The sequence below is a fragment of the Carassius gibelio genome, chromosome A24 (assembly GCF_023724105.1).
Source record: "Carassius gibelio isolate Cgi1373 ecotype wild population from Czech Republic chromosome A24, carGib1.2-hapl.c, whole genome shotgun sequence".
In the NCBI taxonomy this organism is placed as follows: Eukaryota; Metazoa; Chordata; class Actinopteri; order Cypriniformes; family Cyprinidae; genus Carassius; species Carassius gibelio.
The window spans coordinates 3572319-3598315 of record NC_068394.1 but is presented as its reverse complement, the minus strand read 5'-3'; the positions used below and the strand labels follow the sequence as shown (position 1 = coordinate 3598315).

General features: G+C 35.0%; 1 protein-coding gene across 1 annotated transcript in view; it reads left to right on the top strand.

Moving 5' to 3' along the window:
* Window positions 1–17362: 17362 nt before the first annotated feature.
* The window catches only part of LOC127946239 (suppression of tumorigenicity 18 protein-like), a 47865-nt gene continuing 39230 nt past the window's right edge, over window positions 17363–25997 (top strand). Inside the window, exon 1 of the mRNA XM_052542679.1 lies at window positions 17363–17546. The gene's annotated coding sequence lies outside the window, so the exon portion shown is untranslated. The remainder of the gene's footprint in view (window positions 17547–25997) is intronic.

The window sequence follows — 25997 nt, the reverse complement described above, 5'->3', positions numbered from 1 at the left end:
TAATGTATGATACATTTGCATTAAATTGGAATTTCAATGAAAATAAATGTAGGGCGTGACTTGACTTTATCTACTTTAAAGTACTTTTAACTACTGGGAATGAATTGTATTGTGAAGATGGTTGGAGGAGGAGTTAAAAATAAGAGGGCTTGGTGACATCAGCTGAAAGGAAAGTCATTCCAAGTTACAATTTTATGTAAATTGTAATATTTTTTTTACCAATGAATTGTTCACAGTAAGACCAGGAATATGTGTTAATACAGTAAATGAGGTAAATTGTGGGACAACAAGTACAAAAGTACCAAAAAGATTTTATATGCACAAACATAAGTCATAACCACAATTTGGAATTACATTTTTCAAACAATGTAACCCAAAAAAGTGTTTAAAGTCAACGTGAAAAAAAATTTGCAACACACATTACTTCTGTAAAATTACATGTTTTCAAGTGAAACGGATATAAATTGATCACAATAAGAGCGCAAATGTCTATTAAGGAGGTAAAAAGGCCAATTTTGGATTTTAGGTGTAATCTCTAAATTTACAATTTTGGATTATATTTTACAAAAATGTACCCAGAAAAATCTCTAACCACTCAATTTTGGATTAGCAGATCTTGTCAGCGAGAAAGCACATTGTTGTTCACTAAAGTGAGGCCTAAACACAAAACATAATTTAAATGTAGTTTTTTTAAATGTAACTTGAATATGAAAAACCCTTAAAAAGTGGTGAAGGCCGACCTGTGGCTTTATCAGTCACATGAGAGCAGTGGAGGAAGCAAACATGTTTTAGGGGTGTGTGTGTGTGTGTGTGTGTGTGAGTGCGAGAGAGAGTGTGAGTGTGGGGCTGTTGATGGCAGCTGCTAGTGCTTTGGATGTAGAAGCGGACAGATTGTGCGTTGTGTTGGTACAGCCAGTTCGCCACCTGGCACACTGTTTCTTGTTAGAACTTCTTGCTGTTTCTGTTCTGCTCAGAGAAACGCGAATGCAAGCGATGACAACTTTCGTCACACACCATGTTCAAACCGCCACCACAGTTAAGGCCAAACGGATTGTGTACAAAAAATGATTTGCATTGGAAAATTTCTACTTCCACTGCTGAGACAAATTAAAAGGCGATAATTTTGACATTAGATGCAATTATGGAACAGAATTGTCTCGTTAATCATTGAAATGATTATTTAAACCTGTATTTTCCAAAAAGTGCATGCCCTGACAAGAAGTCCTGCCAGTTGAATATATAAAGTCTATGGTTAGTTACTTTTTTGCTATAAGACTAAGGTATTAAATGTTTTTATAAAAAGGGTAAAGCTTCCAAAAGAGGGTTTATCAGTGATGCCTTAACTAAACCATTTTGGGTTTCCCAAAGAACCTTTCAGTGATCAGTTATTAAAAGAACCATTTTGTCTTAACCATTTTGGATAATCTAAAGAACCTTTTTCCACAAAAAAGAACCTTTTGTGGAATGGGAAAGTTCCATTGATGTTCAAGGTTCTTTATGGAAACATAGATGCCAATAAAGAACCATTGTATTTAAGAGCGTACTTTCCTACTTAGTGTTCTAAATTTGGACTGGAGTTTTACATTTTGGTGCATGGCTTTGTTCTGCCGAAGTTAATAAAATAGGGATTCCAAAAATTCCAAAAGGGAGTTTTTTCAACAATGCCATAGAAGAACCATTTTTGGTTCCTCAAAGAACCTTTTAGTGATAAGTGATCAATTTTGTGTTCGTTTGAGGAACATTTTAATAATTTAAATAACCCCTTTCCACTATAAAGAACCTTTCGTGCAATGGAACGGTTCCATGGTTGTTAAACGTTCTTCATGGAACTATCGATACCAATAAAGAAGCTTTATGTTTCAGAGTGTACTAACTAAGGTTCTAGATTTGGACAAACCTTAAGTTGTAAACTTTGGTGCATAGCTTTGTCCTGTGGAAGTTAATAAAATAATGTGATTTGTTGAGGAAAAGTGGATTACTACTTTTCAAAGAAAACAAACTTATGATTTTTATCCAGGCAAAAAAAAAAAAAAAAAGATTCCAAAGGGGTGTTTTCACAGTGATGCCACAGAAGAACCATTTTGAGTTCTTGGGTTCAACTTTTAACATCCATGTTCACGTTCTTTTAAGAAGTGCTCACTTAAAGGTTCTTCTGGGAACCCACAATGGTTCTTCCGTGGCATCACTGAAAAAATCTTGTTTTAGTGCCTTCATTTTTTTTAAGAGTTCATACTTGTACAGAAGGAGGATCCTGAGCCACATATGGGCTCGAGAATATAACACAGACATATGGACAGGATCTATTGACTAGCAACGATCAGGCAACCACACTAGTATCAATTTTTAAGCATTCATGTTTTCTTAGTTCATAAAATATAATGGTTTTCTAATCATTCAGCTTGTTTGAGAGTGCCAAAATTGAAAATTCTGGTCTTTGTGCAAATGATAATTGTTTAGACACATGCCCCCTCCCCCCACCCCAGACCAGCCCAGCCTAACCCAGCCCCCGCATCCCACCATGTGATTGACAGCCAGGGTGCTAATACCTCTCTCCACTAACAGACCGATGCATCCTTCTTATTAGTTAGTCATTCCACACTATCACACCCAGAATCCCTATCTGTCATTTCACAATTTAGCCCCCTGGTGCATATGCACAGCGCCTAGACCAGCACTCTCATCTCCTACATTTATACAACAGCAGAAATTAACAAATGTATTCCTGTCTTCTCTCTCCCCCTTCTTTTATTAGTATTACTTCATCCCTTGTGTTATTTTGTCTTTTCCTGTGTGGTGTGTCATGATGCATTTGCATAGAGAATGCTTTGGGATTTAGGCTTGGAGGGAAAATATATTTACATGTTATGACCTGAATTCAGTTTATTTTTATTCTATATTGTGACTTTTTATGAGAAAGTATGATTTGAAATAACTGAGAATAAGTACAATAGACAAATATATGATAATTAGGCCCTAAGACAGTATTGTATCATGTAACATTTAGTATTTTAATCATACTCTACCATTCAAAAGGTTAGGGTTGTATTTATTATGTCTTTGAATGAAGTTTTTGTGCTCATTGTGGCTGCATTTATTTGATCAAAAATAGAACAAATTGTATTGCAATTTAAAACAACTGTTTTCTATTTTAATATAGTTTAAAAAATAATTTATTCCTGTGATCAAAGCTGAATTTTCAGCTTCAGTGTCACATGATCCTTCAGAAATCATTTTAATATGCTGATTTACTGCTCAAGAAACATCTATTTATATTATATTATATGTAAATGTGCAAACCTAAGCTGAATGCTGAGACTCAGTATCAGTGTAACACAGATCATAGCAAAGGTCGAATTGAGTTACATTTTCAGTGTAAGTTTGAAAAGTACATTTTCACCACTAAACGTGAGTCTTTCAGTTGACAACAGTCCCTCTATATATTGGCAATAACCAAACGGAAGCAGAAGCTGAGCTTTTCAACTGTACAAGTTCGGAGGCGCTGAAGAAGAAAAAAAATAGTTGCAGAAGAAGACAAAGTTCTGGAGGATGACAACAGCACAAAAGTTGTACTGTTGGGCGTGAGTGGTGTGGTGTCGCCCAGTGCCAGTGCCCTGTGCCCTCAGAGCTGTTATCAGGGCACTGATGGTAGTCAGGCACACGGCCCCCTCTGTTCCCCTGCCCGATTTGAATGGACAGCGTTTTCCATTGTGTTCTCCATCAAAACAGAGGACAAAGTTAGTCAGCAAGTTACATAGCTTCCCTGCATTCAGATTCCTCAAGCCTCTTTTGTATGACGCTTGACAATGTGTTTTGCTGCCGCCAGACCTGCTCGGCCTGCCAGAGGTATGTAAGCCGCCGTGTTTTTATCCTAGCAGACGCTAATAATTTGATCATTAGCCACACGAGAACATGCAGTACACTTTCTCACTTCAGCGGGGAAATAATTGATACGGCTTTTATCTGATCTCTCTCTCTAAAGTGCTTCCTTGTGAATTCCTGGCACTTTCCTAAAATTACCTGAAGGCAAACGGTACAGATTTGTACAAGTTATTTACAACAGGAGCCCAGCCGCTGCTCTGGAAAGTAGGCTGCAGATCAAAGGATTGTTTTGATGTCTTCTTAGCATATTTGTTTAACCTAGCCAGTGATTCTGCAAAGTGCACAAGCTTTTCGGTGATATGCAGAGTACCCTTTATCCCTCTTTCTCTTGTGTTAGCTCCGGATTTAAGTACTTTCTGTATTTAGGAGACAACTGGATTTGCCAGCTTTTGAAATGTAGTTGCCCACTGCTTGCAGTCTTGGCACTCCGAAATAGATAACTAGGTATGTAGCAGAGCTAATCCTGATCGGCCTTGTAATAGTATTTGTGGACTACACGGCACCCAATTAGGGCATAATGTGTTATTTTTGTTTCTGCTAAGTTGGATTAAATATGAAAATGTGGTTGTTTTTCCCCTCTCTCTTGGAGAATGTTTACTTTTTAATCTGCATATTTATTTTTCCCGCTCAGCCCCCACCCCTTCCGTCCTCTTTTTCCATTTGCGGCCAAATTCGGGGGAAGCTGCATTCAGCTAGCAGTTAGCCGAGTGTCAATCGAGATGGCATAAGTGGGAAAGCACTCTAAGACAAATAGCCACAGCGAAAAGAGGAAAAATGTTTGCGTACACAATAGCATAATTCTCCGTTACTCTAGGTTGGCGAGATGAGCGTAGGTTTAGTGGAAGCAGAAAGAGAAAAGGGGTAGATGGCTCATAAGAGGGATAAACCTGGAGAGTCATGCTGCAAATGTGTTTTACAGAAACACAATGAAAAGAGGGGACAAAGCCATTGTGCCAAACTCCTTTGGAAAATGGCAAAGCAGCTCTCCAAGGTCCAGGACCATGGAGAAGCCGGATGAGCCTTCGGAAGCAGCAGAGGAGACGAGTCTTTCCAACGACACCTGCCCAAGAAAGGCAAGGAGTGACCGCCGTAACCCACCGTCTCCCGCGTCTACCTGCCATTATTGACCATGACATGTTTTTTGGATGCATTCGAAGGCCTGTTTCTCCTAGTAAACAGCATTGTTAGCGGCGAGAATTCCTTTTGAAAGAAAGTGTTTCCCTAATGATAGGGCCCTGCCAAAAAAAAAAAAAAAAAACAGAGAGAGAGAGAGATACAAAGCCAAAAAAAATGTGAAAGCACAAAAACAGTCACAGGTGCTTGGGAAAAGAGAAAACATAGTGAATGGTCACTGAAGTCCCCCAGGAGGCCTTTCAGCGGAAGCCAGTGCGGTGGGTGGACTTTGTGACAAGGACGTTTGTCGCGAGCCAGGTGGAGCAGTTTAGCGTGCGTGCTTCTGTAAGCTGCATTCACATGTTAATGCAGCTGCGATGTAACTTTTATTTGTCTCAGCCTGGTGCCGAGAGCAATAATTATAGAGCACTTTTGCCAGCGTTAAGACTGACAACAGAGGATCAAGCGAATGTATCATTTCCAAATGGATGAATATGGATGTTATGAATATAAGAGCGTGCTAGCTGTTGATGATATATTTTAGAGCTGTTTATGAGGAAACATTTATTCAGCCAGCACCGCTGTTTACCTCTTTGCCTTCGTCTGAGTAGTATTGTATTAACGTCGGCTAGCAATGCGTTAACGTCAGCTCAAATGCCAGTTGGCAGGGGTGTCAAATAATTTAGCATTTGCTAAAGCTAACAATGAGAGTGTGCATGTGTACCGATCAAACCAGTGGATACGCCTTGCAAAAACACCTGACAAAATGTGTGTTTTGTTATAATGGATGAATAGACATTTACTTGTAATGGTCCTAAAGTCATATAATTGTATTGCACATGCAATTTTTTTGAAAGCATTTATTACCCTGGAACACAAAACTAGTCTTAAGTGACAATAATTTTTTTATTATGTATAAATTAAGACATGAAAGCTGAATGAATAAGCTTTCCATTGATGTGTGGTTTATTAAGATCTGACTATATTTGGCCGAGATACAACTATTTGAAAATCTGGAATCTGAGGGTGCAAAAAAATATATGAATATTGAGAAAATCACCTTTGAAGTTGTCCAAATGTAGTTCTTAGCAATGCATGCTATGTTTTTTGGCTATTTCTACAAATATACCCCAGCGACTTAAGACACAGCTTTTGTGGTTCAGGGTCACATATAGATTTAATCATGGATAAATCAGGAATATTTGGTTGAGGTTTGGTTTCTCTTTAGACTAAATTAAGATTTAATGCACGCTGCTATAAGGATTACCGATAACACTTAGGGAACACTATTCACTATTAACAAGTTGCTTATTAGCATGCATATTACAAGCATATTGGCTATTTATTAGTATTGATAAAGCACATTCATGCCTTATTCTGCATGACCATATTCTAGCTCCCTACCCAATACCAAAACTACTACAACTGCCTTACTATCAATATGCATCAAATGTATTTTTAGTTTATTGAGGTAAAACTCTTAGTTAATATTGAATATGTGTTCCATGATGTAAAGTGTTACCAAATAACCTTTAAAGTGCAGTATTAGAGATGGCATAGAACTATACACCCACTTTTTATATGTGGGGTTTTATATGTGACAACTGATATGCAGAAAGGATTTAAACATGTTTTATGTCAGAATGAAATGCCATTGCTTCTAAAGACCAGTTTCAGAAAAACGCCTGAAGAAGGGAGTCTCCATGTCTTTTTTTTTTTGTTGTCAGTTGTACTTTATAGTCAAACTTTCTTTGTCTTTCATTCTGAAGTGGCTGGATCCACCGCAGCATATGTCCCTCCTATCACCTGGTTTGTATGTTTCTCAGAGGTCTTTCTGGTGGCTCTGGGGAGGCCTGATTCAATGCCCGACTATCTGCTCTGCATAAATAGCAACAAAGCCATTGTCATCTGCACCTTTTGGATTGCCTTTCCGAGCCTATTGAAACTGGCTGTCCCCTGAGATAATGCTCCAGTCATTGCCATAACCCTGCATTACCAATTGTTCTGTGCTTTCAGGAGAGTTGCCTGGCTAAATCCAGGAATGGATGGCAAAAAAGTGAACTGGGACCAAACAAACCTTGTTCTGTCAGGAAAAGATAATTCCTGAGGATTTAATAAACTGGACTATGTGTGGACTTTTTACAAGAAAATGCATTGGTTTAATAACGTATCTCGTTATTGCGACATAATTGAGTGGAAAAAAATAATGCTAAACAAATTTCAAAAATAAGGATTTTCTGATGATGTTTCTAAACACAGAGCTGAACACTCATCCCATCTACCATTGGTATGACAAACATATAGTCGCATCCCAAAGTCACGCCATTTGTTGAATCAGTGATTCTTAAGGTAGAGCCACAGTTTTTGGGGAAATATGAATTACTAAATTTGTAACTGAGATAGAACTTTCTGGAGAATTCTGAAAGATAGAATTTCCATAATCTAAGAAAATTTACTTATTTCATTTATTTATTTATTTTTAATAATTCTTCATATGATTGGGCCTTTGCAGTTTTTTGTAATATTATGACCAATGCCAAATCTGGCTTGTGAAGCAAAACCAGTTTATAAGCATTGATTACAAATTGAAACAATCTTTAACCCAATTCTTGTTGGGTTTCTATTGGGCTTCTTGTCGGCTTGATCAGCTTCTCTGATTTGTTGACTGCTATGTTGTTGTGATGTGCTCTACAAAGCGTGCAAAATCCATTTCGCCAACTCAAAAGTTACTTGCCTGACATCTCTTAGAATGGAATATTTACAAAACTGGGAAAAAAGTGATGCCCTATAGTGTTCCTCCACTTTTAAGCCTGTTTGGGAGACGCGATTGAACCATCCATCAGTGTGAAATCACATCCAGTCCTGGTTCTGTAATCATTCTCTTAGACTCTTGTTAAATGGTTTACTTGCCACTTTTGGCGGCATTTGCTGAAGATAGCAAAGGCATAAAGACTGGCCTTGATCGGATTAACCATGCAATAGCATGATGTAACTCTTTGTTTTTGTGCTATGTGTTCTATGTATGTAGCATATGCACTTAACCCATGTCGCTTTATGCCGCTTATGACAAGTGCACGAAAAGCCAGAGAGTTGCTTTTAGCATATACAGTGTTTTTTCATGGATCTCTGAGCTCGGGATTAGCGATATCATCCCAATATATGACTAGTCATAGTCAAAGAGAAGGATGTTGATTAATGCACTCAGAATGAAGACATTTATATATTTTATATTTTAATACAGAATTTTATAGAACCAATCTTGACTGTATGAATTGGTGGAATTGCACACATGAATTGGTATTATGTCAGTATTATTTATATATAATGACAGATTATATTAATATTTTGAATTAGCTTTTTTCATATTTTCTATTGTTTTATATATATATATATATATATATTTATATATATATATATATATATATTTATATATATATATATATTTGTATTTACATTTTTCATTTGTTTAATTGTTTATACATTTGTAACGTGCTTTTGTCATTTATATTATTTTTAGTATTTATATTTTATTTGAAACCGGGTTTTTTCAATTAACAAAATGCTTCCAATATTTTTTATTTTTAGTTTTGCTTAACAAACAACAACAATAACCCTGTTATGAACCACAAATGACTTCCTGCAATGCTCAAAAATGCTCAACATCCGGCACAGAAACTTTGCGGCTGAAGGTTGCGTGTGCATGCAGCACTTATCGGTGCAAGATGTTTCAGTTTACATTTCACGTTGTTGTGGGTTGACAGCTGTGACCATAGCAAGCCCTATTTCGCCTCTGTGTTCGAAAGAAGAAGAAATGTCTGCATTTTACTGGAGGTTTAGATGCTTGTTTATCACTTTTAAATACCATCATCTTTGGCGAAATCCCCTCTCAAAAGAACCTTTCACTTGCTGGAATAAATTCAAATTCAAATTTAAATCCCTCTTTGCATTCCTTCAGCCTCTTTTAAAATAGCTGGCTCCTTTTAGAAAGCTGTTTATGTAGTGATCTCTTCATAATCCAGTTTGTTTCTCAACAGCAAAAAAAGAAAAAAAAAAAGAAACACTAAAATCGTATTATCAGTGTCTTGGAGAGATGATGCGAGAAGTCAGAGAGACTCCATATCTGGTGGGGGTGAGCTTTCAAAGTACTAAATCTGAGAAACGTCACAAATGCTCTTTGATGGAGTACTTTTATGGAACACGTGCATTTGACTTGCAAATGCTAATAGTACATTGTATCGGCCCAACTCTGATATATCTAATGCCGCAAAAGAACGTGACAATGCCAAGCCTAAACAAATAGGTGAAATATATACCTGCACGCTGGGATCTGAACATTATGTCATTTATGATTCAAACATCTCGCCGTTCATCTTTTCAGTCTAGTTTTCCCGTATTAGGCTCCATTCTGTTTGGAAATACTGTCAAAGCGCATTTCAAACAAACAAATCAACACCCGACCTGTTTTTCCCCCGCTCTCTTCAGAGGTATTCAGTTGGCTGTTGAAAGGACAAATAACATGGAAGACCTTATTAAGGTTTTCTTTGAGCACGCTAGATTGGATTTATTGTTAGCGAACAAATTATAATTGTATCTCCTGAAAAGTTAGCAAAGATCTAAACAAAGGGAAATCAATGGCACAGGCCGATTAATCACACCAAGCGGGCTACTTGTGCCGAAGAAACTTACCTCATAATCAATGTCTTTGTTTTGCTCAAAGGGCATTTGCATGCTGATTCAGTGTGCCATATTGGATGCAATCAAAACATTGTCATCCACATTAATAAGAGGGTTATTTGGACTCTCAAGCATGCCACTGAATAGCACAGACACGTTGTAGCGCTCCAGTATTAAAGAGCAATCTAAATGTGACAGAGAGACACAGTTTGTTAGAAGAGTTTCAGGCTTTCAGTGTGTTCGTTTTAATATCAAGAATGTATTGGGCATGTCAAATGCTGTACAATACGTTTAAGACAGATTAACCTCTGCTATTCCAAAGTTGAGGAATCAGTAAAGAAAATCCCACAGTAAAGAAAATCTTATCCCATCCCACACAGTCAACATCAAAGTACACTCATTTACATGTGTTAATCCTTGACGTCCATGTGCTAACATACACTTGTGTTATTTATTTATTGTTTTAAATAGTTCTGGAAGGTACCGTTGCAATGAAGGCAGTTTCATAATGCATTGAAGGAAATTTGGTGAACAATTAACCCAATATGTCAGTGTGTATAGTGAAATTTGCTCTTGTGGTGTAGAGATTTGGTAACACCTTGCTTGAAGCCTCTAAATATACTCTGGTGTTAATAATAATATGTTAATTCAATTCAGTACATATGAATGATTTCTGAAGGATCACGTGACACTGGAGACTGGAGGAATGATGCTGATCACTGGAGTAAAATACATTTTAGGCTATATTCAAATAAAAAACAGATACTTTCCATTGTAAAAATATTTCACAATGTTACAGTATACAGCCTTGGTGAGCAGAATGGGCTTCTTTAAAAAAACATAAAAAATCTTTAAAATAAAACAGAAGAATCTTAATTATTGGGAACCCCAGTGTTATTCATTATTAAAGTATTTTTAGTTAAATAATTGTGCCTTGTAATGCACTTTATAATGCATCTGTTCATTGCCATACTTTTAGAAAGTATAGTGCATTAAAGCCTGACAAACCAGTTTCTGATGTAACTAGGAATCTGCAAAAATTATAATGTATTTTAACTTTGGTCACGATTATGAAAAAGTGTAATGTATTATGTATTACAACATACATTATGACTATAGCTTCAAAATGTATTAGATTATATATGAACACTTTAAGTAAAGTGTTAATGAAATGTGTACTTGATCTGAACCTTTAAAATGACTTTTGCTGTATGGTTAGGGTTAGGGTTAGGTTTTTAGTTTTTTTTTTTTTTATCTTAACAAGTAGCATATTTTTTAGATAATTTTTTTTACACATAATATTATAATATAATTTTACTATAATACTGTTTTAGCCAATATTTGTGTACACTTAAATAATTATTTTATTACTTTAATATTATTTAAGAATAAAAATAATAATATTTCTCTTTTTCTGCTTCACAATTTCACTTTAATTCATTATTACTTGCCATTTATTTGTAATTATTTGTGAAATTTAGTAGCAATTTCTGAGTGTGTTTCTACACACTTTTTTTCGGTGTATGTTGTGCATTTTTGGTCTATTTGAGTAGGGCTCTATTAAATAAGCAGCATACTGCCATTGAAAGTTAATTTTGGAATTAATTGAGATTTTGTAACAGAACTACATATCATGATCATGAAATTATGATTCATTTATTATCTGCATGACAAGTCTTAATGGATCAGGCAGTTTCCAAAAACGCATGCCAATTTTACATAACAGTTGTCCATATGAAATTGTTCTGATGCCTTACTCATAGTTCTGTGTGAGAAATAGACTGACATTGATGTTGTTATTCACTGATTATCTTTCCCGGCATATACAAAATATTAGTGTTATTAATAAAAATTATTATTTTGTGTTCCATTCACAGAAGTCATCCGTGTTTGGAATGACATGAGGGTGAGTAAATAATGGCAGTTTACATTTTTGGTTGAACTTATTTTTTACTCTTCTATGATATTGGTTATTTTCCAAGAGACAAACCTTGATTCCAAAACACATTTTTTTGGTGTCACTGACATTTTCAAACATATCTTCTAATCTGAGAATATTTTTAATCTGATCAAGCTGTTCTCTAGATATTGGCTGGCGTTATATAATTAGAAGCTGTTATTTAATTGATAGAGCAGACATGGACAGGTGAGTCTCTCTCACAGGTCTTTTTAAACCATTTGACACTATCAGTGGACACAGATGGAGTCCATTCCACTTATTAAGCACCTTGTTAAGACAATTTGCTGCACCTGAACTAAGCAGAGTTTGTCATGAAAACAGAGCTAAGCTTGATACAGTTCTTTTTAGTTCACCAAAAAACTAAATTCTGGTATAATTTACTAACCCTCTTAATGTTTCAGAATTCAAATACAGAGTTCTTGCATGAAACTCTAGAGGGCGCAGTCCGATAGGCCTATCTCAGTCTGACCGAATGACATTCTTACATGGCACAGCTGATTGGTTCTCTCCTGTATCGGTAGCCAATGAGCTCGCAACTCAGCATTCAAATATATGACTAGGGCTTACTGTAGCAGTTGAAGCTTGCGTCAGAAACCCTCCACCTTCCCCAGCTCCACCTGTGTAGATGTGCTAGGAAGTGATCCTTATATGGGGTTATTTCATGTATGTTACAAGTGCAGCAGCAATATTTCTTACGTGCTCACGTGTTGTGGATGTATTGGCAGCCGTCTCTGTACTTGTTCTGCTGTAGTAGCAGCGTAGCAGATCTGTTTTGCCAAGACAAAATACATAAACATTGTCATGTACATTACCATGCCAATTCCCTTGGAGAGTTGTCATAACAGAACTTTGTTTCTTGCGTAGAACTAAAAAGGACATATTTTGAAGAATGTACACGCTGCTCAAGCAATCCAAAAAATAAATAAATAAATGGCCTTTAGATGTCGAAATACCAAAATAGCAAAAGAGCACCATAAAAAGAGCAAGGGGTCTCAAGAGTGTTTAAAAAATATATTTTTTTATATATATGGCTGTAAAAAGTGTTTTTCCTCAGATTTATACATCTAACATTATACAGTGGTAAAAAAAAGATTTACTGTTCAAAAGTCATTAAGATTATTTCAATGTTTTTAAAAGAAGTTACAATCACCAAGGTTGAATTAATTTGATCAAAAATATTATGAAATTTTATTACAATTAAAAATGATTTATTTATTTCAGTATTTCTCAAAATTGTAATTTATTCCTCTGATGCGCAGCTGAATTTTCAGCATCATTACTCCAGTCTTCAGTGTCACATGATCTTTCAGAAATCATAATAATATGCTGATTTAGTGCTCAAGAAACATTTCTGATTATTATCAATGTTGATAACAATGCTGCTTTTTCAGGATTCTTTAATAAAACAAAGTTCAACAGAACAGCATTTACATTTATTCATTTAGCAGATGCTTTTATCCAAAGCGACTTACAGATGAAGACAGTGGAAGCAATCAAAAACAACAAAAGAGCAATGATATATAAGTGCTATAACAAGTCTCAGTTAGCTTAAACGCAGTACACGTTGCAAGGGCTTTTAAATAATATAATAAATAAAAAGAAAAGAGATTTATGCAAAAAAGAAATGTATCGTAACATTATAAATGTCTTTGCTGTCACTTTTGATCAATTTAATGCAGCCTAGATGAATAGAAGCACAATTTTCTTACTGATCCTAAACTTTTAAACTCAGATAATATTTTAATAAGTTGCTTGGGCTTCATTACAGCGACAAAAGTAAAAGCAACTAATTTTAGTCTGCAAATAACATGTTGTCGTTATAATATCAAGCGTTTCTCACTCAATATAAATGGTCTTTATGAACGAGGAGGTTAAATATTAAGGTTTTCAATGAGATCATTATTTGAGGATCCTTAGCATCAAAAAGTTTGATCTATATTCAAAATCTTTTGAAACTATACGTTAACTGTTGTTTAGAACAGACTAAACTTGTGTACGTGAGTATTTGTTAATCAAATGTAGGTTTGATATAAATGAAGTCATTGGATCTTACGTGTCTTGTAGCCAATCACAACTCACCAAATATAAATATGCTAAAGTTTGAATTAGATTGGCGACTATGGTGGAGGTAAAGGTTTCCATTTTCAATTGTATCTCAAACCAAGCTATAATATGATTTGAAGTGATATGAAATTTAATTCTTTAGTCATAAATACTACTTTTATTGTGCAGCTGTGTTGTCTTTTTTTTTTTTTTTGGACACTTGACAGCCTCTGGTCACTGTATGCTTAGGTTGCATGCAACAAAGCATATTGGACGTCATGCACAACACAAGAAAGTAAGTCACACTGATTTTGAACAACACGATGTTTAACAATTTTCAGTTTTTTTGAACTATTAGGTGCTAATAGCCTACACGAAATATGTGCACATCATTGTCACATTGTGTGTGTTTTTTCCAGCACATTGGATTCAAGCACTGTAACTGAGCTCTTAAAATGTTTGGACCGGTCTTACTGCAGTAAATGTGGCGCACTGTAAGCATTTATGTTTAAAGTATAGAGTTATCCGTCATAGCTTGTGTAGGATTGACTAAGGCACATAAACAACACAGTCCAGATGCATTTAACTTTGCTTACATAATTGGCGGACTAATGCAAAAAGCTTTTAGACATTATGTGTGACCCAGTGTGATACTTTTATAAACGCAATCAAACATTTTCTCCAAACATGCCGTGTACTTTGAAAAACGCAGACCTTTGTGTGACATGTCATTTCATTTCGCCCACTTTAGCTTTAATTTTCCCTTTAATATACACCTATTGTTGCATGTTTATATATATATATATATATATATATATATATAAATAACCCCAAATCAAGCATCCAGAATGCACTTTGTTTCACTTCCTGATGCTCCGCACATCCTCGATGGAAGAGCATGTGTTTACACTTCATATTCTACTTTCAACAACACAATATTCAAGTGCAAGGATTTCCTTCGTTTCATTTCCACTGATTCATCAAAGACTGTTGTAACAAAGTTGATCCATTTGTAAAGTTATTTATGTGTCGTGTTCTTTTCTTTCACCAGCTGTCTCTGCAAATTATGAGAGATCAGCGACGACTTGACCGAATGCACTCGGAATCAGATTGTGCAGTCTTTGCATCTTCAAGACAGGTTTTCCATTAAATAAGACGCTTGTAGCGACAACTCCTCACTTGTGTCGCGGGAGATTACAGAAGAAAGAAACATGTAGTTTTATGTCGCAAGTGCATCCAATCTGTCCCCTCACACATATAGAAGTGACCAACCTCGGAATTAGACTTTCAAATGAAAGCTACAACAAGATCAACCGCCAAACCTTTTGTAATGACTTGCCCTTCTGTCTCTGTTCCTCAAAATTCACGCTCGGCTGATGAAAAAATCGGCGGTTATTGTGCTTGCACCTTATCCTCTGGAGAAAAGAACAAAACTCATATGAGCTTTCGCTGAACCCAAGCAAGAGAAGGGGGTGTTGAATGGGTCTTGGCAGACACACACACACACACACACATGCTAAGACACATCAGATGGGAGCATCTTGTGGGCCCCTCGTGCGTTTCCCCTCATTTTGAACACTTGGTCATGAGCGTCCCCCCTCAAACCTTCTCCTCACCCTCCAGAAGTGTGGCACTCTTTGTCATTGTAATCCCGACTCTATTTGTTAAAGACTCACTCACTGTTTGCTCTGGCTGATGGGTGTGCGTTTGCATCTGTGTGTGTTTGCAAAAGTCAGTGTGCAGAAGGAGTGCCGTGACATAATTGCCGCTGGGTTTTTTGTCACAGCCTGTAAACACGATATCGTCCAGACGGGCCCCCCACACCCAACATTTCCCAAAAGTCACAGTCTACAGGGAGGAATTACACCTCATCACTCCCGTAATTACTACTCCTGCTTCTCTAAGTCACCAAACAACATCAAACCCACAGACAGGGTCATTCTTCAAAACGGCTGTCATTTGTGTCTCTCATGTACATGGTTTAGCGGATTTCAGGATAGCTGATGCCAAAAAAGTAAAGCTTTACTATATGTGTTAATAATATTGACGTTTTCCTAAACATATCAGCAAAAAATCTGTAATAATTAATATTTTTTTAAACAATATTTATTTATTTTTGGTCAGAGGTGGCCTGCCCCACGTCTTAATATACAAAATGTTTTGCTTTTTAATGAAAAAAGTTTTTAGATTTTAGATCATATATAACATACGTAATTTAGAACATATTCTATTTTTAAGTGATACACTCCTGCAAATTGTTTTTTTTTATAGATTTTGAAGTTATAAATACTTGTGGAAATACCAAATTCTAATTAAACTACAAAACTGTCAACCACCTCTTTAAAGGCATAATTATGTACATTTTTAAAGAATATAATTAACATGAAAATAAGTTTGATTTTTTATTAAGAATTAATTTATTTTAATTTTAGTAAATTCCAAACTAAAAACAGCCATTTCATATAATATCTGTCAAATGATAATATAATTTCAACCATGCTAATATTTTTACTTCATAATTAATATGAAAAAAATGAAAGTGATAGGTGGTTTTTATTGATAATATAAAAAAAAAGTTTTTTTTTTTTTTTTTTTTGGTAAATTCCAAACTGGAAAAGTGCACCTATTATATCATAAACTTCAGTATCTGATCTTAAAATGTCAATAATGTTCCTAATAACATTAATTTGTATATTAATGTTTTTTTTTATTGTTTACAAACGTTAAGTCTTTGTGGTTAGGCTAGGTTAGGTTACGTTTAGATTTAGCTCAAATATTTTGCACAGATTAATTTGCATGATTTCTTACCAATTTGGCATCTTTTGTGAATCATTTTCATAAAGCTGATATTTCCACGGTTTGGAAATATCAGCTTTAGATATTAATTGAAAACAAGAAGAACCTTGTTGCAAAAAGCATGTAAAGTCAAATTAAACTATAAAGATGCTAAGTATGTTTCTATCAACCTTTCTGAAAGTATAATTATGCCAAAATATACATTACATTATTGTCTCAATGGCAGTTTATTAACACTAAAACACTTTTATCTGATTGAGTTAAAATCATCTCACGCTATAAATCATCTCATCAAACAGTATCCATTTGTGGAGCACTTGTGCAATACATGATAGCGTAAACCAGTAAAGACTCATTTCAAAAAGGGCACGGAGTGCAAATAATAAATAAATAAAAAACATTCACCAGGCCGACCTCTCATTACATATACTTCTGCTTGTTGTTTCCGTAGCAATAAAGTGGCAGACACTGGAACTGTTCTGTTGAGCCATTGTTATCATCTCTGACCATCTGCTACCGAAGGCTGACATTCCATCTCATTTGCATGGTAACTGATATGGGGGGAGGAGAGATTGTGGGTGGAGTGGGATGGGGTAAAGGGGTGTGTGTGGGGGGCGTTTGGAAGGACATATGCCCAAACACCCATCACAACAATATATGAGTGAAAGTTGAGTTTTTTTAAGGATGCAATTCCACACACATTCATGCACATGTTGGAAAAAGCAGGATAAATCAGTATGTGCATGTGGAGAGTGATGGTGTGTTCCACCCCTCTGTGTGCTGGTTTTTATGTTTTGCGGATGTGGGAGTGGAAGTGAGTGAAGTGTGTGTGTGTGTGTGTGTGTGTGGTAGTGGAGGGGTAGCTGTTGATGTGCAAATGTGCATCATATTGAGAGCTTGTGAATAGGGAGGTGTGACGTAGAAAGAGAGCAGAACGCAGGTGCTTATCTCGGGGCTGTCACAGACATAGTGTGTCATATTCCTGGGGACTACCTTTCAAAAGCTACCGGCTCCAGCGCTAGAGCATCAGCCGAGCAGGGACCACAGAATCCGCAGCTAACTTTCAGCATCAGTCAAGAAGGTTGGTGTTCTGCTTGTTTTTTGATGTGACAGTAGCTGAAGCCGTCTGTGCTCAGTGTTTGAGTAGAAAATCGCGACGTTTGTGTTTGAACTGAGAGGATGCGATGCTGTGAAAGTTTGGAATGGGAATTAGAATTTAGAATGTTCATTGTAACAATTTACTTCCTGTTTAAAGAACTCATTTTAATATAGTACTTTATAAAAACAGAATTTTTGATTTCAGTTTTTTTTTTTTATTGTTCACCAAAAATGACTTTTGTTTAATTCCAGAATTATCTTGGATCCATAGAGTGCAATGTCAGATTAGACAGCTCAAGCTGTGTATTTAAAGAAGAATGACCTATTTTTTAATCACGCAGATAACTGTAGATGTTGTCTACCTAAATTAAAGTCCCTGTGCGTGTGCCGGAGGGTTTAAGCGAGTCTTAGACATGTTAGCATTGTGTGTTAGCACAAAGCTTGGGCTTTCGGTACAGCAGCTGAGCACACACAGCCCTTCCTGTCTTTCATCTCAAACTTTCAGGCTTCAGGCTGCATTAGCGCTGCCTTCAGTCTGCTGTCTTTAGGTCAGACGCTGTTTGGTTTCTGTTTAGTTGCGCAGTTGCAACCTGAAAAGCATGGAGTCATGGATAAAACAGACTTTAGTGTTGGGTTTTTGTCTGAGAGTTATATGTTAGATAAGCTGAAACTTTGATTTGACTAGATAAAACAGAGGAATCTGTACGTGTGCATGAGGCTTTTCTTTCATGATTTAGAAATTAATAGCATAAAAGCAGATGACATTATTGCACAAGCATTATTGAGATGTCATTGCAAACTGAACTGAATGGTGTTTTTAAAGCAGTTATTTTAGTACACATAAGTTTGTATCTGAGCTGATGTAGAATTTTGAGTCATTGCAATGTCAACAAATATTTTTTTATTTATATTTTAGATTGTTGTTGATTCCAAAAATTCAGTACTAGTGCTTACATTTTTTTCCAGGCCCTAAATATATATTACTAAAAAAAAAAATTATAAAAAAAAAATAAATAAATAAAAACATTCTTTTAGTTAGGTGAATGTTCTAAAATGTATTTTTAGAAAATTAATCGTTATATTATCCCACTCTAGTTAGTACATTGATTTATATGTTTTTTTTTTTACATACTATTTAATCAAATATTTTACGAGTACATTTGTTGTGAAAATCTCCATGTAGACACTTAAAACTATTAGCAATAAAAACAGTTCATATATTTCTTGGTAAAAGTTACTTCTAATCAAGTCCAGATTATTTGTTTCACATCATTTTGTTTTGTCGTTTTGATGCTACTAAGTAAAAGTCAACAGAAATGCGAGTCGCTTAAGCAAACTGAAGGATGTTTTATACTCTTCTGTCCTGTTCCATTCAAATGTTAGGATTGGAGTTGCATTACAGGAGCGCAACAGTTTCAGCCTGTGGTGTGGTGAGAGTTTAGGGAACTGTCCATGGTGCTGCTTTGCAAAATGAGTGCTGAAAAGCCTCTCTTCCTCAAAAACACAGGCCTCAGCTTTGATGAAGGACATCTGAGTTTGACTGTAACCTTCACGTCGTTTTGACCTGCTCATTTACACCCATTCAGCAGGGTAAAACTAGAAATACAAATTAACATTTAGATTCAACTTTGTAATGCTGAACAACATGCTTCTCAATAAATCAAGACACGACACCAAAATGTTCATGTCGTAATTGGGTATCCGTGTAACATCTTGTTACCTGTTTTTTTTTTTTTCTCATCCCCCTTTCCACAAAGCCATCCATGCACAAACTTCACTTGGTTAATCCAGGCAAATGAATTTTGTGGGTTTAATTCAACAAGGTTTTAAAAATGTTCCATCTGCTGTGGAGCAGCTGGTGATAGACTGAATGTAATTAATTACTTAACTTTTGAACAGTAGTCCAGGAAAACAGAGCGCCGTGTGTGTGTGTGTGTGTGACTGTGTGTGTTGAAGAAATGCAAGTGAAATCAAGAGCATGGCAGGAAGATTACACACAATAGAGCCACGTTTGATTTTTAACGGCGAGCATTTGATGCAATGACTCCAGAATTATATTCGCAATTAACCGAAAACGTGTAAATGGAAACAAAAGGCACTGAATCATCTCCATCTGATTGGCTTTTCAGAGATTTAAGCGATGCATCAAATGTTTTTCCTGAGCAGATATCTTTCATATAACAGATCGAACGCGATTGTGTGAATTGAAAAAAATTCCAGCATGAAGATCAGGCAAAAATAGTAGTAAATAAAAAAAGAAGTAAGGCACGATGCCACGTTGTGTAATTAAAATTACATGGGCCTTTTTTGACACTTTTCCCCCCTCTGAATATATTTCAGCATCTACCTTGATAGCAGTGTTACCTCATTGGCTGCAGGTGTGTTTGTTGGCCTAACTATAAAGGATCTGCCTGCACCCTTGTGGGCTGGGAAGAATTAGGATTTATGAATTTATTTCCTCTGTTGTATTGTTTAAACGGCTTTGGTTCAGTTTTGATCCTTTCCTGTGCCTTTGAGGCTGTTCCATGGTGTCAGCTGTTGACTGATAGTAAGAGAACTGCCGCACAGTATGAATGAAAGAGAAGTAGCGGTTGGTAAACACTGATAAGGGATAAATAGAAAGCGGTCAGGCAGAGATAGTTCAGTGGGAGCCCAGATTGTGTGCGGTCTGGTAAAATGAGATTCTAAGCCTGTCCTTTTTTATTCTTTCCACACCCCCACCCACCTTCTCTTTTTAACCACACCATACACCACCCCTTCACCACACACACACACCATCCAGCACCCCTCCGGATTGCATTTGTCTGGAAAATCTCCAGTGACCTCGCTCGGCAAGTCCTGGGCTTTTTTTTCTTTTTCTTTTTTATAATGGTGTGTGTGTGTGTGTGTCTATTTGTTTTGTCTACTGACATGGGTCAAGTTAGCCAATAGACATGTCCCAGCTGATAATGGACAGCTGCCACTGGTGTGAGTCCCACCTTAATGCATTTTACATGGAATTATGAGAAGAAAGACAATATGGGACAATATGTGTGACCTTACCAAACTCAGATTTTAAAACATTTCTATAACACTCTTTATATCACTTTATCATTTTTGACCCTCAAAACTCTGGAGTAAATGAAATTAATTGTAATAAAAAATGTTTTACATTTTTAGTTGCGGTCATGGTAAAAAATATTAAGAATTAAAATTAAATAATTTAATAAATAGTTTGCTGTGTTTTATATTGACATTGCTTTGACTGTAAAACATGTTTAATAAAAAATGAAGGAATAATAATAATAAAAAGTTTAAATTTTTTACATTTATGGTCACAGTAGAAAAATGAAGGGAAAATAATACTAATTATACATTGTTTTGTTTTTGTTTTAGTAATGGTCACAGTAGAACAATTAAGGCAATAGTAAATTAAATAAAAATGTATTAATTTGAATGTTTAATTTTTCACTAATAGTTTGCTATTATATATATATATATCTGTGTGTGTGTATTTTTATATATATATATATATATATATATATATATATATATATATATATATATATATATATATATATATATTAACATTTTATATTTAATTAATAGTTTGATGTTCTTTATGTACTGCTTTTTTTTTTACAATTTTAACTATTTATATTTATATTTTAATAGCATTTTTATATATTACTTGTATTCATGTTAATTTTACACTTTACATATTTATACAAATGTTGCATCTTGTGGAACATTTCTGAAATTTCTATAGCATTACTTCCATGTACTATATTAATTTATTAGATTATGACTGAATATTTTAAGCCACAAAAAGTGAGGTTTTATTTAAGTTAGATAGTTTATATATAAAATAGTTTATATATATATATATATATATATATATATATATATATATATATATATATATATATGTATATATAAAATCATTCTCTTCTTTATTTATTTATTTAGTGACCTTTGCTTGAACACCCCTGAACCCTTTTATTTTATCCATCTTTTATGAGATTAGTCAGCCCTTCATAAGTTATACCTTGAGGGTCACCATGTGGTATGTCTATACTGAAAATAGTTCAGCCCATTGTGCATCGCTCCCTAATGAGATTGGTCGTTAAATGAATGACACTGAAGGGGGGCAAACGGGGGGATAGAGACCCAAAGCACTCGCTTAACCCTCTCGCCACGCGACAACAGAAAGATACAGCATAACCCCGACCTCACCTCCTCTGCTCTCCACTAACAACACCTTTCATGTCGCTGTGGAAAGCTGGTGTGGACTTGGTAAGTCAGGTGGTCCTTCACTGCCCTGCTGATCGTGTTTTTGTCTGTCTGCGCGTCTGTGTTTGTAAAGAGACAGAGAAGGAGAAGCCGAGAGCTTGGTAGATGCATCAATGCATCAAGACAAGTGCAGTGCTTTTGTAAGCTGTCATTTCCAGGTTCGTGTTTGAGAGGGGTGGTGCTCCCGTAAGCATGTTTCAGAGTTGGATAAAACTCTTTACTGTAATTAATGCATTGTTTGTCTTTCCGTATGTACACTTTACTTTTGTGTTCACCACGTAGTTCTTAAATTCCGCTGTGAGGCTTGTTCATTTGAGGACTTTGTTTAGTTATGCATTGGGAAGCATGGTGTTTGGATTATGGCATAGCAAGTTGACACATTTATTGCAGTGAAAACTTAAGTATGTTCTTCAAAAGATGCAGCTCAAGAGCTAGTGTCTGCTTATTTAGTGGACTTTACACGGTTCACTAATTGTTTCAGGACTTTTGAATCAGAGGACGTTAACTGATGTTTTGGGATTTCTTCGAAGTTTGATACTACACAGTTGCTTTTAAATAAATATGGGGGAAAGAAGTAGAAAAGATATTTGCTTAAAACATTGAATTAATATTTCATGCCTAAAGATTTTTGATTTTTTTTTACTTATTTATTTTTAAATTATCATTTGGTTTTTTTAAATTTATAGTTTTATTATAATATAAAATATAAATTTTGGTTTTGCGCAAATTTGGCATAACAATTTGAGATAACATAAATGCATAAATATTGTAAATGTTATATTTTTATTACATGGCTAGTTATTTTATTATTTTTGTGGTTCAGATGTGATTTTGTGCTTTTTTTTTTTTTTCTTTTTTTTTTGGTCATTTAGTTATTTTGAAGTTATATTGTTATTCTAATAGAAAATATTGACTTTGTTTTCCCACAAACTTGGCATAAAATAGAAATAGCATAATGCATACATTTTGGCATTTAATATTTCATAGATTGCAACATGTCCAGTTATTTTTTAGTTATTTGTGTGGTTCATATGTGATGCACACAGTTTTGAAATTTGAATGCAATTGATCCCAGATAGTTTGAAATCTGGAGACCTGAAAACATTTCAATTTATAAAGTACTACTTTATCAAACATTTGGTCCTTTGACAGATGTGCATATTTTTTTTTTCTCCCCGGCTATGAGAATGTGGGTTAAGAGTGTTCAGAATCCATCCTCTTTATTAAATCCTGGGGTTAAGTCAAATTTACATTTCGTTAAAGATTATTCATTTTATTGATGGATATAATCATGTTCAAGTTCCATCTGCTAGTCTGGGCTCATTTTAAACTCGTAATGTGCCTTTTTTCAACATTTTAAGTAGAAAATAGTATGACCTCACTGTAGGGTCACGTGTGTGTGTGTGTGTGTGTGTGTGTGTGTGTGTGTTTTGCTTAGCTTGTCCATAACAATGGGTGAATTTTCCTTTAAGGACTTTTTGGGATGTATTTATTTGATGAATTGAAATGTCATGCATAAAATATATAGAAAGAATATTTGTTATGTTAATTTCTTGGTTTATTTATTTATAATTAACTTTATGAAAAATTATACACAACCAAGAAATTATGCTAATAATTTGTGTGCATGCATCCATTCTATTTATTAGAAGATTACAGAATGAGACTTCATAAATCTGTGATCCTGATCCCTCCGCTCTTTTGGGCATTTTAGTTAAATCAGAATTCCCCACTAGTCCTCTTTTTAATGCATAAAATACTTAGGCGCAACTCTTTCCAAACAAAGCTTACTCGGACTGGGAATTCCTATGCCAGAGGTAAATCCGAGTTAACATGGATTTAGACTGGCATGAGTTAAAGGACTAGAGTTTGTAATCCAGGTGGCCGGGGGATTTGGCCACACACTGGCAGAAATCACTTAAAACTCCCCGAACAGCCTGAGCTGCAGTATCCGGCCTGCACCGCATCTTCCTCGAATGATGACAGCACAGCCGGAGATGTGCTGAAGCAGAGGTCTGTGCTGCTTGTGTTTGTTTAGATGCCAAAGAGGGCTTTCCACCGTGTTATAGACCGGCTCGTCTTGGTTTATTTAGGGATTTGACACGTTTGAGTTGAATATGTCAGCTTGTGTAAAGTTTCATGTATTACAGTGTTTCCCAACCTTTTTTTGTCACATGTACCCCAATAACCCCATTAATTAAGCTCAAGTATCCCTCATATTCACTGCTCTTATGGTATTTATATTAACTTATGTTATTATACGGCTAATTTACGATCAATATTTCATTTTAATTCTGAATATTTAGCATTCTTGATAATTGACTGTAATATTATTAAAGTTACTATTAAAAAAATATTGTGGGTGAATAATTATCTCAATAAGTAACACATATATTCTATACTTTGAGTGTAAAACTACAGATTACACGTGATTATATTTTTGTCTTTAGAAAGGAACTGAAATAATGACATTAATCGCAATTTGTTGTTGTTTTCATTTATATATATATATAGTATTATTATTACTGTTATTTATAATTTTATTCAATTTTTACAATTATATTAATATTATTTTATTATTATTTATTATAAGTAGGACATATATTCTATTTGGGGGTGACATTATAGATTACATTATACTTTATTTTTTTTATTTTTGTGCATTTAAAGGAACTGAAATAATGACATTTAGTTGTAGTTTTCGCCTTTTATATATTTTATATTATTATTATAAATATATTATAAATAGCAAATATTCTACTTCAAATGTAAAACTGAATAAACATTGTTTTTGTCCTTATAAAGGAACTGAATTAATGGCAATAATCACAATTTATTGGTTTTAATTGAAAAAAGTGCATATATTTTGAGTGTAAAACTTTACACATTAATAGTTATTTGTCATTATAAAGGAATGACATTAGTCATAATTAGTTGTTATTTTATATATATATATATATATATATATATATATATATATATATATATATATATATATATATATAATTATTATTTTAAGCATTTCTTTTATTTTAAGCAAGTTTCACAAAGCAAAATTGAAACAGCATAATTTCTCAGGTTGGAAATCAATGGCATGTTGAGGAAAATTTTGTTTTTGAAGTAATATTTCCCTCAAATTGTTAATTTTGCAGAAAGTAATTTATGAGTGAATCTGAACTTCAGGTGTAATTCCCCCTCACTTGTGTTGCCAGGTTATTTTAGGGTTTGATTTCATAATCGGAGCTCTACACTGTCAGTGCCCTCCAGTTTCCAAACATATGCCATGAAGGGCAACCTTTCGCTTTTCTCTCTCTCCGTCTCACCCCAAGTGAGCAAACAGGAGGGACGGTGTTTGTGGAGGATGAAGAAGCCATGGTGAAGTGGAGTTGTTTAATGACAGGAACAGCTGACTCATTAGGCGAGTGCAGTGAAAGGTAATTAACCCTGGGAAAAGTACAGCTGCCATGCGAGCTGTTCATTTCAATCTTATTAGGAATCAGGAGTTTAAAGGGTCTTCTCCTTTCAAACCCTGCCCGTGATATATTTTCCTCCCCTCTTGCTTTCCATTTTATTTTATTTTTGAACCCAGGGGCTTCAGAGCCTGGAGACCTGCCTTTTGTACTCTAGGATTTAGCTCAAATGGTCACGGCTTCAGCAAATTGCCGAGCACCTGGTTGTACTCATACGTCCTCTCTATTGAGATACCTTCCCGTCCTGAAACAATGGACCGGATCAGTGTGTGCTGATAACAGAGAACGGGTGGAAGTTGTCCCTGCTTACACCTGGCCATTTCATTTTGGTGTCAGATGCCCTTTTACACATCACCCAAACCACATAAGGGACACGATATCTCAGCCTTTGAATGGAAGGTTTAGAGACCTTTTTTTAATATATATAGCATAAATAAACATATATATATATATATATATATATATATATATATATATATATATATATATATATATATATATATATATATATATATATATATATATATATATATATATATATATTCTCATTACTGAGTAACTTGAAACTGAGTAACTTATTCCAATGTATATCTGTGTTCTAAAAGACTTTTAATATAGACCTTAATGACTAAAAGTATTGATCTCTGTTTAAATGGGACTTTTAAGGAGCTTCAGTGGAAAGAGAAAACTTC